At 40.0% G+C, this 11,013-nt stretch overlaps 1 pseudogene; it reads left to right on the forward strand.

The window, feature by feature from the left end:
* Nucleotides 1–712: 712 nt before the first annotated feature.
* LOC121143409 lies at nt 713–832 on the forward strand (annotated as a pseudogene).
* Nucleotides 833–11,013: the final 10,181 nt, after the last annotated feature.

Raw genomic sequence — 11,013 nt, forward strand, 5'->3', positions numbered from 1 at the left:
GGAAATCAGTATGGCAGGTCCTCAGGAAAATGGGAATCAGTATACCTCAAGATCCAGCAATTCCACTCTTAGACATATACCCAAAGGATGCACATTCATACAACAAGGATGTCTGTTCCACTATGTTCATAGCAGCATTGTTTGTAATAGCCACAACCTGGAAGCAACCTAGATGCCCCTCAACTGAAGAGTGGATAGAGAAAATGTGGTACATTTACACAATGAAGTACTACTCAGTCGAAAAAAAAACCAATGGAATCTTGAATTTTTGCAGGCAAATGGATGGCACTAGAAGAAACCATCCTGAGCGAGGTAACCCAGTCACAAAAAGACAAACATGGTATGTACTCACTCATTTATGGATTTTAGACATGAATTAGGGGAGTTCCAGCATACAATCCCACTGCCAGTGTCTGGGAAACAGAACCTTCATCCAGCGACTGATGAAAGCAGAGACAGACACCCACAGAAAACACTGAACTGAACCCCTGGAACCCAGTGTCAGAAAGGAAGAACTGATGGGCAAAGGAGTTAAGAGTGGGCTGGTTTAACTCACAGAAACAGTTGACCTGAACAAGGGGAAGCTCTTGGACTCCAGATTCATGGCTGTGTGGAAAGCATGGAACTAACCCAGACCCCCTGAAGGTGGGTGTCAGTAAGGAAGCCTAGGTAATCTATGGGGCCTTGGGTAGTATTTATCCCTGGCGTACAAATAGACTTTGGCCTTTTGGCTAAGATCAAGTGTAGTATCTGTTCTTATCAGTTGAACACTTTTCTAAGTTTTAGATTCCTGTATTGAGAATTCTCTATTTAGTTCTGCATCCCACTTTTTAATTGGTTTATTTGATGTTTTGGTGACTAGCTTCTTGAGTTCTTTGTATATTTTGGAAATCAGCCCTCTGTGAGATATGGGGTTGGTGAATATCTTTTCCTATTCTGTGGCCTCTGTTTTGTCTTGTTGACTGTGTCCTTTGCTTTACAGAAGCTTCTCAGTTTCAGGAGGTCCCATTTATTAATTGTTGATCTCAGTGTCTGTGTTACTGGTGTTAGTTTAGGAAATAGTCTCCTATACCAATTCATTAAAGGGTACTTTCCACTTCCTCTTCTAAGAGGTTCAATGTGATTGGATTTATGTTGAGGTCTTTGATTCATATGGAGTTAAGTTTTGTTCATGGATCTATCTGCAATCGTCTACATGCCAGCATTCAGCTATTCCAGCACCATTTGTTGAAGATGCTTTCTTTTCTCCATTGTATAATTTTAGCTTCTTTGTCAAAAATCAGGTGCTCCTAGGTGTGTGAATTAATATCTGGATCTTCAGTTCCATTCCATTGGTCTACCTACCTATTTTTTGCCAATACCAAGCTGTTTTCAGGACTATAGCTCTATAATAGAGCTTGAGGTCAGGGATGGTGATGCTTCTGGAAGTTCCTTTATTGTACAGGGTTGTTTTGGTCATCCTGGGTCTTCTGTTTTTCCATATAAAGTTGAGTATTGTTATTTCAAGGTCTGTGAAGAATTGTGTTGAGATTTTTATGGGGATTGCATTGAATCTGTAGATTGTTTTTAGCAAGATTGCCATTTTTACTATGTTGATCTTATGTATCCAAGAGCATGGGAGATCTTTCCATTTTCTGGTATCTTTTTTAATTTCTTTCTTTAAAGACTCAAAGTTCTTGTTATACAGGTCTTTCACTTGTTTGGTTAGAGTTATCCCAAAATATTTTATGTTGTTTGTGGTAATTGTAAAGGGTGATGCTTCTCTGATTTCTTTCTCAGCCCATTTATCATCTATATATAGTAGGGCTACTGATATTATTTTTAGTTAATCTATATCCTGCCACTTTGCTCAAGGAGTTTATCAGCTGTAGGAGTTCCATGGTAGAATTTTTTGGGTCACTTATGTAAACTATCATATCATCTGCAAATAGTGAAGTTTGACTTTTTCCTTTCCAATTAGTATCCCCTTGATTTCCTTTTATTGTGTTATTGCTCTAGCTAGAACTTCTAGTACAATATTGAAGAGATATGGAGAGATTGGGCTTTCTTGTCTTGTTCCTGATTTTAGAGGAATCGCGTTGAGTTTCTCCATATAGTTTGATGTTGGCTGTCAGTTTGCTGTTATTATGTTTAGGTATGTTCCTGTTATACCTGATCTCTCCAAGACCTTTATCATGAAGGGTTGTTGGACTTTGTCAAAGACTTTTTCCGCATCTAGTGAGATGATCATGTGGTTTTTCTTTTTCAGTTTGCTTATATGGTGGAATATACTGATTAATTTTCATATGTTGAACCATCCCTGCATCCCTGGGATGAAGCCTACGTGGTCATGGTGGAGGATTTTTCTGATGTGTTCTTTGATTTGATTTGCCAGTATTTTATTGAGTATTTTTGCATCAGTGTTCATGAGGGATATTTGTCTGTAGTTCTCTGTCTTAATTGTGTCTTTGTGTGGTTTGAGTACCAAGGTGACTGTAGCCTTGTAAAAAGAGTTTGGCAATGACCTTTCTGCTTCTATTGAATGGAATACTTTGAGGAGTATTAGTATTAGCTCTTTTTGAATTTCTGGTAGAATTTTGCACTGAAACCATCTGGCCCTGGAACTTTTTTTAGTTGAGAGACTTTTGATGGCTGCTTCTATTTCATTAGGGCTTATAGGTCTATTTAAATTGCTTGTCTGTTCTTGATTTAATTTTGGTAAGTGGTATTTAGCCAGAAAATTGTCCATCTCCATTAAATTTTTGAGTTTGAGTTTTCAAAGTATGACCTAATGATTCTCTGGATTTCCTCAGTGTCCATTATTATGTCCCTCTTTTCATTTATGATTTTGTTAATTTGCATGTTCTCTTTGCCTTTTGGTTAGTTTGGATAAACGTTTGTGTATCTTGTTGATTTTCTCAAAGAACCAACTCTGTTTCATTGATTCTTTGTATTGTTTTCTTTGTTTCTACTTTATTGATTTCAGCCCACAATTTGATTATTTCCTTGTGTTCAGTCCTCCAGGGTGACTTTGCTTCTTTTTGTTCTAGATCTTTCAGTTGTGTTGTTAATTATCTAGTGTGAGTATTCTCCAGTTTCTTCATGTGGGTACTTAGTGCTATGAACTTTCTTCTTAACACTGCTTTCAAAGTGTCCCATAAGTTTGGGTATGTTTTGTCTTAATTCTCATTGAATTCTAGGAAGCCTTTAATTTCTTTTTTTATTTCTTCCTTGACCCAGGAATGGTGCAATTGCAAATTGTTCAATTTCCACGAGTTTGTTAGGGTTCCTGCAATATGTATTGCTGTTGAATTCTAACTTTAATGCATGGTGATCTGATAAAATACAGGGGGTTATTCCAATTTTTGTGTATCTGTTGAGGTTTGCTATGTTGTCAAGTATGTGGTCAATTTTAGAGTAGGTTGCATGTGACCCCGAGAAGAATGCATATTCTTTTGTGTTTGGATTGAATGTTCTATAGATGTTTGTTAAACCCAATTGGGTCATAACTTCTGTTAGTTCCTTTGTTTCTTTGTTAAGTTTCTGTCTGGTGATCCTGTCTAGTGGTGAGAGTGGGGTGTTGAAGTCTCCCACTTTAAGTGTTTGAGGTCTTATGTGTGATTTGAGTTTTAGTAATTTTTCTTTTATGAATGTGAGTGCCTTTGTATTTGGGGCATAGATGTTCAGAATTGAGACTTCATCCTGATGGACTTTTCCTGCAGTGAATATGAAATGGCCTTCTTCATCTCTTTTGATTGATTTTAGTTTGATATCTAATTTGTTAGATATTAGGACAGCTACACCAGCTTGTTTCTTGGGTCCATTTGGTTGGAAAATCTTATCTCAACCCTTTACTCTGAGGTAACGTCTGTCTTTGAAGTTGAGGTGTGTTTCTTGTATGCAGCAGAAGGATGGATTCTGTCTTCATATCCATTCTGTTAGCCTGTGTCTTTTTTTTTTTTTTTTTGGTTTTTACGAGACAGGGTTTCTCTGTATTGTTTCGGAGGCTATCCGTCCAGCCTGGCCTCGAACGCACAAAGATCCGCCTGCCTCTGCCTCCCGAGTGCTGGGATTAAAGGCGTGCGCCACCACCGCCCGGCTGCCTGTGTCTTTTTATAGGTGAGTTTCGATCATTGATGTTGAGGGATATTAATGACCATTGATTGTTAATTCTTGTTTGTTTTGGATTTGGTGGTGGTGGTGGTATTGTGTATGTATTTTCTCCCCTTTTTCTTTTGTTTTTTGGTAAAGTGAGGATTATCTATTGCCTATGATTTTGTGAGTGTAGGTGATTTCCTTAGGTTGGAGTTTTCCTTCCAGAACTTTCTGTAGGGTTGGATTAGTATCTATGTATTGCTTAAATCTGGTTTTGTCATGGAATATCTTGTTTTCTTCATCTATAGTGATTGAAAGCTTTGCTGGGTATAGTAGTCTGGGCTGGCATCCGTGGTCTCTTAGTGTTGCTAGAATGTCTATCCAGGACCTTCTGACTTTCAGAGTTTCCATGAAGAAGTCAGGTGTAATTCTGATAGGTTTGCCTTTATATGCTACTTTGTCTTTTTCCTTTGCTGCTCTTTAATATTCTTTCCTTACTCTTTATGTTTGGTGTTTTGATTGTTATGTGGCAAGGGAATTTTTTTTGTGGTCCACACTGTTTGGTGTTCTGTAAGCTTCTTGTATTTTCATTTCATGTCTTTCTTTAGGTTGGCAAAGTTTTTGTCTATGATTTTGTTGAATTTTTCCCCACCTTTGAGGTGCATTGCTTCACCTTCTTCTACACCTATTATTGTTATTGGTCTTTTCACGGTGTCCCATACTTCCTGGATGTTTTGTGTTAAGGGTTTGTTGCACTTAAGATTTTCTTTGGTTGATGAATATATTTCTCCTAGTGTATCTTCATCGTTTGAAATTCTCTCTTTCATCTCTTGTATTCTGTTGGTTATGCTTGCATCTGCAGCTCCTGATCATTTACCCAGCTTTTGTATTTCCAGCATTCCCTTAGACTGTTTTTTTTATTGTCTCTATTTCAACTTTCAAGCTTTGACTGTTCGAATTGTTTCCTTCACTTGTTTGTTTTTTTTCTTGGCTTTCTTTAAGATATTTGTTTATTCCTTTGAAATTTTTTGGTTTGTCTTTTCCTCCATTTCTTGAATTTTTGTTTTTTCTTCTACATCTTTAAGGGATTTTCTCATTTCCTCTCTTAGGGTCTGTATCTTCTTCATAAAATTGTTTTTAAGGCCATTCTCTTCTGCTTCATCTGTGTTGGGATGTTCAGGTCTTGCTAGTGTAGACTCCCTAGACTCTGCTACCATCATATTGTTTTTTCTGTTGTTGAATGTGCTCTTTTATTGTTGTCTTCCCATCCCTTCTTCCAGTGGGTGCAGGTGGTGTCTCTCCATCTTCTGGTAGGTATGGGTCCAAGGTTCTCTTCTGGTGGGTGCAAGCAGGTACAATACTCCCATGGCTCTCCTCTTACTGGTTAAAAAGTTTTATTTCAATACTAATGACTTCTGGAAGAGAGAATGCTTGTGTTTTCTGCTGGGACACCAACACACCTGTCGGGATTCCAGATCGTCTGTGAGACCCTATGACAACTCCTCCACTTCCGTCAACCAGTATTGGATGCAGGACCTTTGGGTCTGGAACTGCGTTCTCCGCACCCAACAGCATTGATGCCAGAAGAGCCAATAGATGACTGGTCTGAGGATCCCCTTCTGCCTTCACTTGTTCCACATCTTTCAGTTCTTTCTGACTTCACCCTGGAGCTGCACAGCAGGCTCTACTTCCCAGCCAGGGTCAGACAAAAGCACTGACTTCCTGAATGGAGGAACTTGTACTTGATCACAGCAGTGACGTAAAGTGAGCCAACAGGGCTTCTACATTTTATACCTTTTGAGGACCATGGAAAAGCTACGAGTGTTATTTTGATGAATGTTTTCCTGATGGGAACAAGAGATGGGAAGTCAGTGTTCAGGAATGGTATTTGTTAAGTTTTTTTTTTTTTTTTTTTTTTTACTTTTGGAAGACTAAAGACAAGAGAAACAGCCAGGTGGGACTTTAGCGCAAATCATCCTGACTTTAAACCCCATATGCTTAACCATTATGCTATAACTTATTAAGTTGTCATTATTAATACAGTAGCGTGCTGGTAAATATATAACTTCAGCAGGTCAGTTTCTGTGTAAATATCTCTACCAGGCCAGTCTGAGGCCAGTTTGGTATATGCTTGTAAAATTCATGAAGAGTTAACAGTTGACTCTTATGAGTGACTATAATAAGCCAGCTCCACAGTAGCCATAGAGTATTCTTAGCTGAGCCTAATCCCAGAAAGTAGCAAGACATCTCCAATTGTCATTCCTAGCACCCAGGTTTTATGACTTTGGCACCAACTATGGTGACACCATTTTAGAACAAGCAGAACATCTCTTGCCCCACATGATCTGGGGTGATTAAAGATTATTGCTTTTACCTACTGCCTCCAAGGGATGTGAATGGACCCACATAGGAAGTGCCATCCCTTTCCTGTTTCTGTAATGAATCTGATTCCAGAGAGACCACAAGTAGCAAATGGCTCTTCTGGCCAACAATGATTTCAAATACATTTCCTGCTCATCAAATGCCAGGGCTTCTATGGAGAGAACCGGAGAGTGTGGTTTGGCGAGGGCATGCTGTTGTCACACATCCACCATTAGCATCTTGGAGGGCATATCAAAGGACCAGGTCTTTCCTGTAGGCATCAATGGATTACAGACTCAGAGTTCAATGAGAGGGGTAATTTGAGCATCACCTGGAGAGGAAGACAGAGGCTTTTTAATTCCATGGTGACAAGGGCAATGGGGCACATGGTGGATAAACCCTGAGAACATACCACATATTTAGAAGGAAGGGCTAGGTACTCTTCGTGATCCACGGCACATTTTTTTTTTGTATTGTGTTAGAAGGTGAGTTTGTGCTGCAACTATAAATAGCACAGCAGGCTTGTTTACTCCCATCAAATCATTTTATTTGCTGTGCAGAGTTCTGAGCCAGATATACCTCTCTGTTTTGTTGAATCTAGAGTCTCAATGCAAAGATCTTTTCAGATGAGAGTCAAAGTTCCCTGATCAACATAAGGCAGTCAGTCCTAGCCTAAAATTCCCTGAATGGAGACCCAGTTCCTACTGTCTGTACTGTGTGAGAGGGATATCTTGGGCTGTTTCTGTTCTCACACCTCTCTTTCTACCCCCCTCCCCGATTCAATAGTCTCCACAAAGATAAGAAATAGTGTCTTTGATCCAGAATGGTTACTTTGAATTTGTTTTATTGCTCCCCAAGGTTGAAAGTACTAAACTACACTGCTTATGCAGATCGTAGTTTTCTCCTCCAACTTTAGAACTGTGGATGTCTTAGCTGGAAGTGCTGGAGGCTGAGGGTCTTGCCCTCCAACCCAGCAATGTTCCTGTTCACAGCTTCTGCGTTATTATTAGTCTGTGGACCAGTTTCGGAGAGTCCATGGACTCCTGACACGAGTGGATGGCATCACTGTGTTCAGTTTTCTGGGCAGTGAGCTTATTAGTCCCTGAAGGAACTCTGAAAATTGTCCTTACTGTTCAGTAGTTTTAATGATGGACTTAACAGTGTGTTCTTCATTTCCTACTGACATGTCTTACACTTGGAAATTAGACCATATCACCTTTTCTCCCTGGTCACTCAGTGTAATATTTCTGTTACCTTAAAAAAACAAAAGAAAACCAAAAATTCCCCCAAAGCAACAACAACAAAAAACCCCTCTGGTCTTTTCTGAGAAACCTCTTTGCAATATAGATAGACATGTAGGTGGAGAGAGTTGAAATTAATATTTCTAATCTGGGTCTAGTGCATCTTGTGTAAAAATATTGAAGTGTTGATGAGAAGGCCCTGAGATGAATTTTAAATAGCAAAAATAAATTAAATATCTGAATAAAAACATTCAATATGTAGACAGGAAAGAGTGATGGGCATGTAAATGTCCTTAAGAACGAGACAGAAAACAGTGTTGGGACAAGAAATCTTTAATCCCTGGCACCTGGCAAGGTACCCCTGGATGAACAGCCAGGACATAACTAGGGAGCTCATCAGAAAGGAAGGTGGGAGCTTTCACCCCAGATCTGGGCAATCACAATCTGTTTTTACAGGGTGAGCCTGAGGAGCATATATGCAGAAAAAGCTAGGGAGTCATGGTTATAGCTACTGTGAGGATTTGTGGATGTCTCTTTTACTAACAATCTTTTACCCAGTGGTTTTAGTTTCTCAGTGATGATTTAATCAATATAATAAAGGTGAAAAAAAAGAATACCCCATCTCCTAGTACTCTTTAGATGGAAGGCGGCCCTTTCCCTTTCTTTTGAGGGGCACTGTTGATTGCCAACTGCTTTTGTCCTCTTAATCTCTGAGCACTCCCTTGCTGTCTGACAAAGATGTCTGAGTCTCACCTTTGTATTCCCCTGCCCCAGACTGGAATGCAGCTGCCCACTCCTGCCAACCACATGTGAAAGCATTTCTCCCACACAGTCTTACCATACAGTGGATTGTCAGACTTCTGAATGGGGGCTGGGCAGAGGTAAATAATGGTGTTTCATTGTAATTTTTATTTACTAATTAAACTTTTTATGGATATGGATCTTTTGCCTACATGTATGTTTGTATATCACATGCATGCCTAGTGCCCACAGAAGCCAGAAGATGGTGTCGAATCCCCTGGGGCTGGAGTTGTAGACAGTTATGAGGCACCATGGGAATTGAACCTGAGTTTCTAGGAGAGCAGGCCATGCTTGTAAGTGCTAAAGTGCATCTCTCTCCAGCCGCTCTTGCAATTTTTATTCATTTAGCTTTATTTATTTATTTTTATTTTGGTTTTTACGAGACAGGGTTTCTCTGTATTGTTTTGGAGGCTGTCAGTCCAGCCCAGCCTCGAACTCACAGAGATCCGCCTGCCTCTGCCTCCCGAGTGCTGGGATTAAAGGCGTGTGCCACCACCGCCCTGCTATTCATTTAGCTTTTAACTCTGAAAAGTGGAATTGAATGTTAGCCATATATTTAGAGATCATTGCATATCTCTGCATGTGCGTCAACTACTCCTACCTTTCATGGTCAAGTGAGTCTTTAACATGTATTCCAGAAGTCATCAAGTTCTGTTTGTGACTTTGAAGTTAAAGAAAGACTTCCAGTGAGGTCCCATTTGATCCTAAAAGCTTTTGAAAAGCCCAGGAAGGATAAGGGCAGCGTTGTTGAGGTGGAACAGCCTGAAAGACCATCTCATTAATGTGGAAAATAAGGATGCAGCCACAATTACACGCATGAAATGTCTTGTCTGATATTGTTAGGGACCTTGAGCGGAATGCTCTGGGTAAAAGATTAGCAGCACTGGCTGAAGGCGTCTGTAACATCTTTATAACTAATAATGAAAGGAAGACTGAAGTTGTCACAGGAAACTCACCGGGGTTGGGGGGGGGGAGACTCAGAGGACAAAATCAACCTCACCAGCTTCCCTGTTGACCTGAAAATCACCTACAACAGTGGTTTTCGGCCTGTGGGTTACATTATGATTCGTAACATTAGCAAAATTACAGTTATGAAGAAGCAATGAAAATGGTGTTATGTCTGGGGGTCACCATAGCATGAGGAATGTATTAAGGGTTGCAGCATTAGGGATGTTGAGAGCCGCTGCTCTAGAAGAAGTACGGAGAGAGACTGTTGCACTTACCATCCAAAACCACTCATTCCTGGGCAGGAAGACAGGAGGAATCAACTGTCCCCATTAAGCTAGGAACTACCTGAGAAATCACACTAAAAATGTGCTGGATTGGAAATGGAGGGAATGAATGACCCTGGACTCCTGTGGTGGATGCAGAATAGCTCCTTAACCCTGCCCGCAGGATATTCCCCAACTAAAGCAGAGGTCAGAAAGGATGGCACATAGTTACCATAGGAAGGTAAGGGCCGATTATAGATGATGAGCTATGCCAGGTCTTAGTATTGCTACAGAATCTGTTTAAGAGTAAGATACAAAACACAGACCATAGGAGTGAAAAGTGAGGCAGGAGACTACACATTTGTAAATCAACTTAATTAAGATAGAATTTGTAAACAGTACAATGCTTGCATTTGAAAGGTTTTAGCAATTTTCTACGCTCATTCTACCACCATTATTGACATGCAGGATGTTTCCTCAATCTCTCAAATTTCCCTTTTTGCTTCTTCCCATGCCAGAAGTCATGAAAGCACTGGCCTGTGTTCATTCAGCATAGATGATTTCCAGCTTCCTTTCATGGTTCACTAACTGGCATCACGCACTGTCACACACTTTGTTGATCTTCCTTTGCTCTGTGTAATGGTTTGTGATCTTCAGCTCATGCTACCAGTTGGTTCCCTTTCATTTAATTGTTGTGTAGATGTATCACAGCTTGTTAATGCACTCATTCATTGACTGGCATTGGAGTTGTTCACAGTTTGGGTCTATTATGAATTAAGTTGCTCTAAATATTTAGGTGTTAGTAATTACAGAATGGATGGCCAGGGTGTTAGCTAGACTTTTTCAGTGCTGTGTCCAAGTACTTGACATGAACAACACAAAGGAGAGCTTGTGGTTCATGGTTTCGAAAGGTTCAGTTCTTGGTTGCTTGACTGTGGGTGCCCGAGGAGATCACCATGTGAGCATGTGTGGAAGAGGAGCCTCTCCACTTGGTGATGGGTAGGGAGCAGAGAGTGAGAGCATAAGTTATAGCCCCAAGACATGTCCCAAGTAACCAACTTCTTCCAGAGAGGCTTTGCTCCCAAAATTTTCAGAATTTCCATAATAGTGCCATCAGCTGGGAAGCAAGAATTCAATGACATTGGCTTGTGGGAGTCATTTCACAATCAAACTGTATCTGTATCCACACTAACACTTGGTAATGTCAGCCTTCTAATGCCAGATATTTTAATGGTTTCTTATTTTGCATTTCTGTGATAGCTAATGTGTTTTAACATATCCCAAGTACTTTATCATAACATATATTGTGAATATTTTCTTCTCTT

Source organism: Mesocricetus auratus, unplaced genomic scaffold (assembly GCF_017639785.1).
Source record: "Mesocricetus auratus isolate SY011 unplaced genomic scaffold, BCM_Maur_2.0 Super-Scaffold_100011, whole genome shotgun sequence".
NCBI classification, from domain to species: Eukaryota; Metazoa; Chordata; class Mammalia; order Rodentia; family Cricetidae; genus Mesocricetus; species Mesocricetus auratus.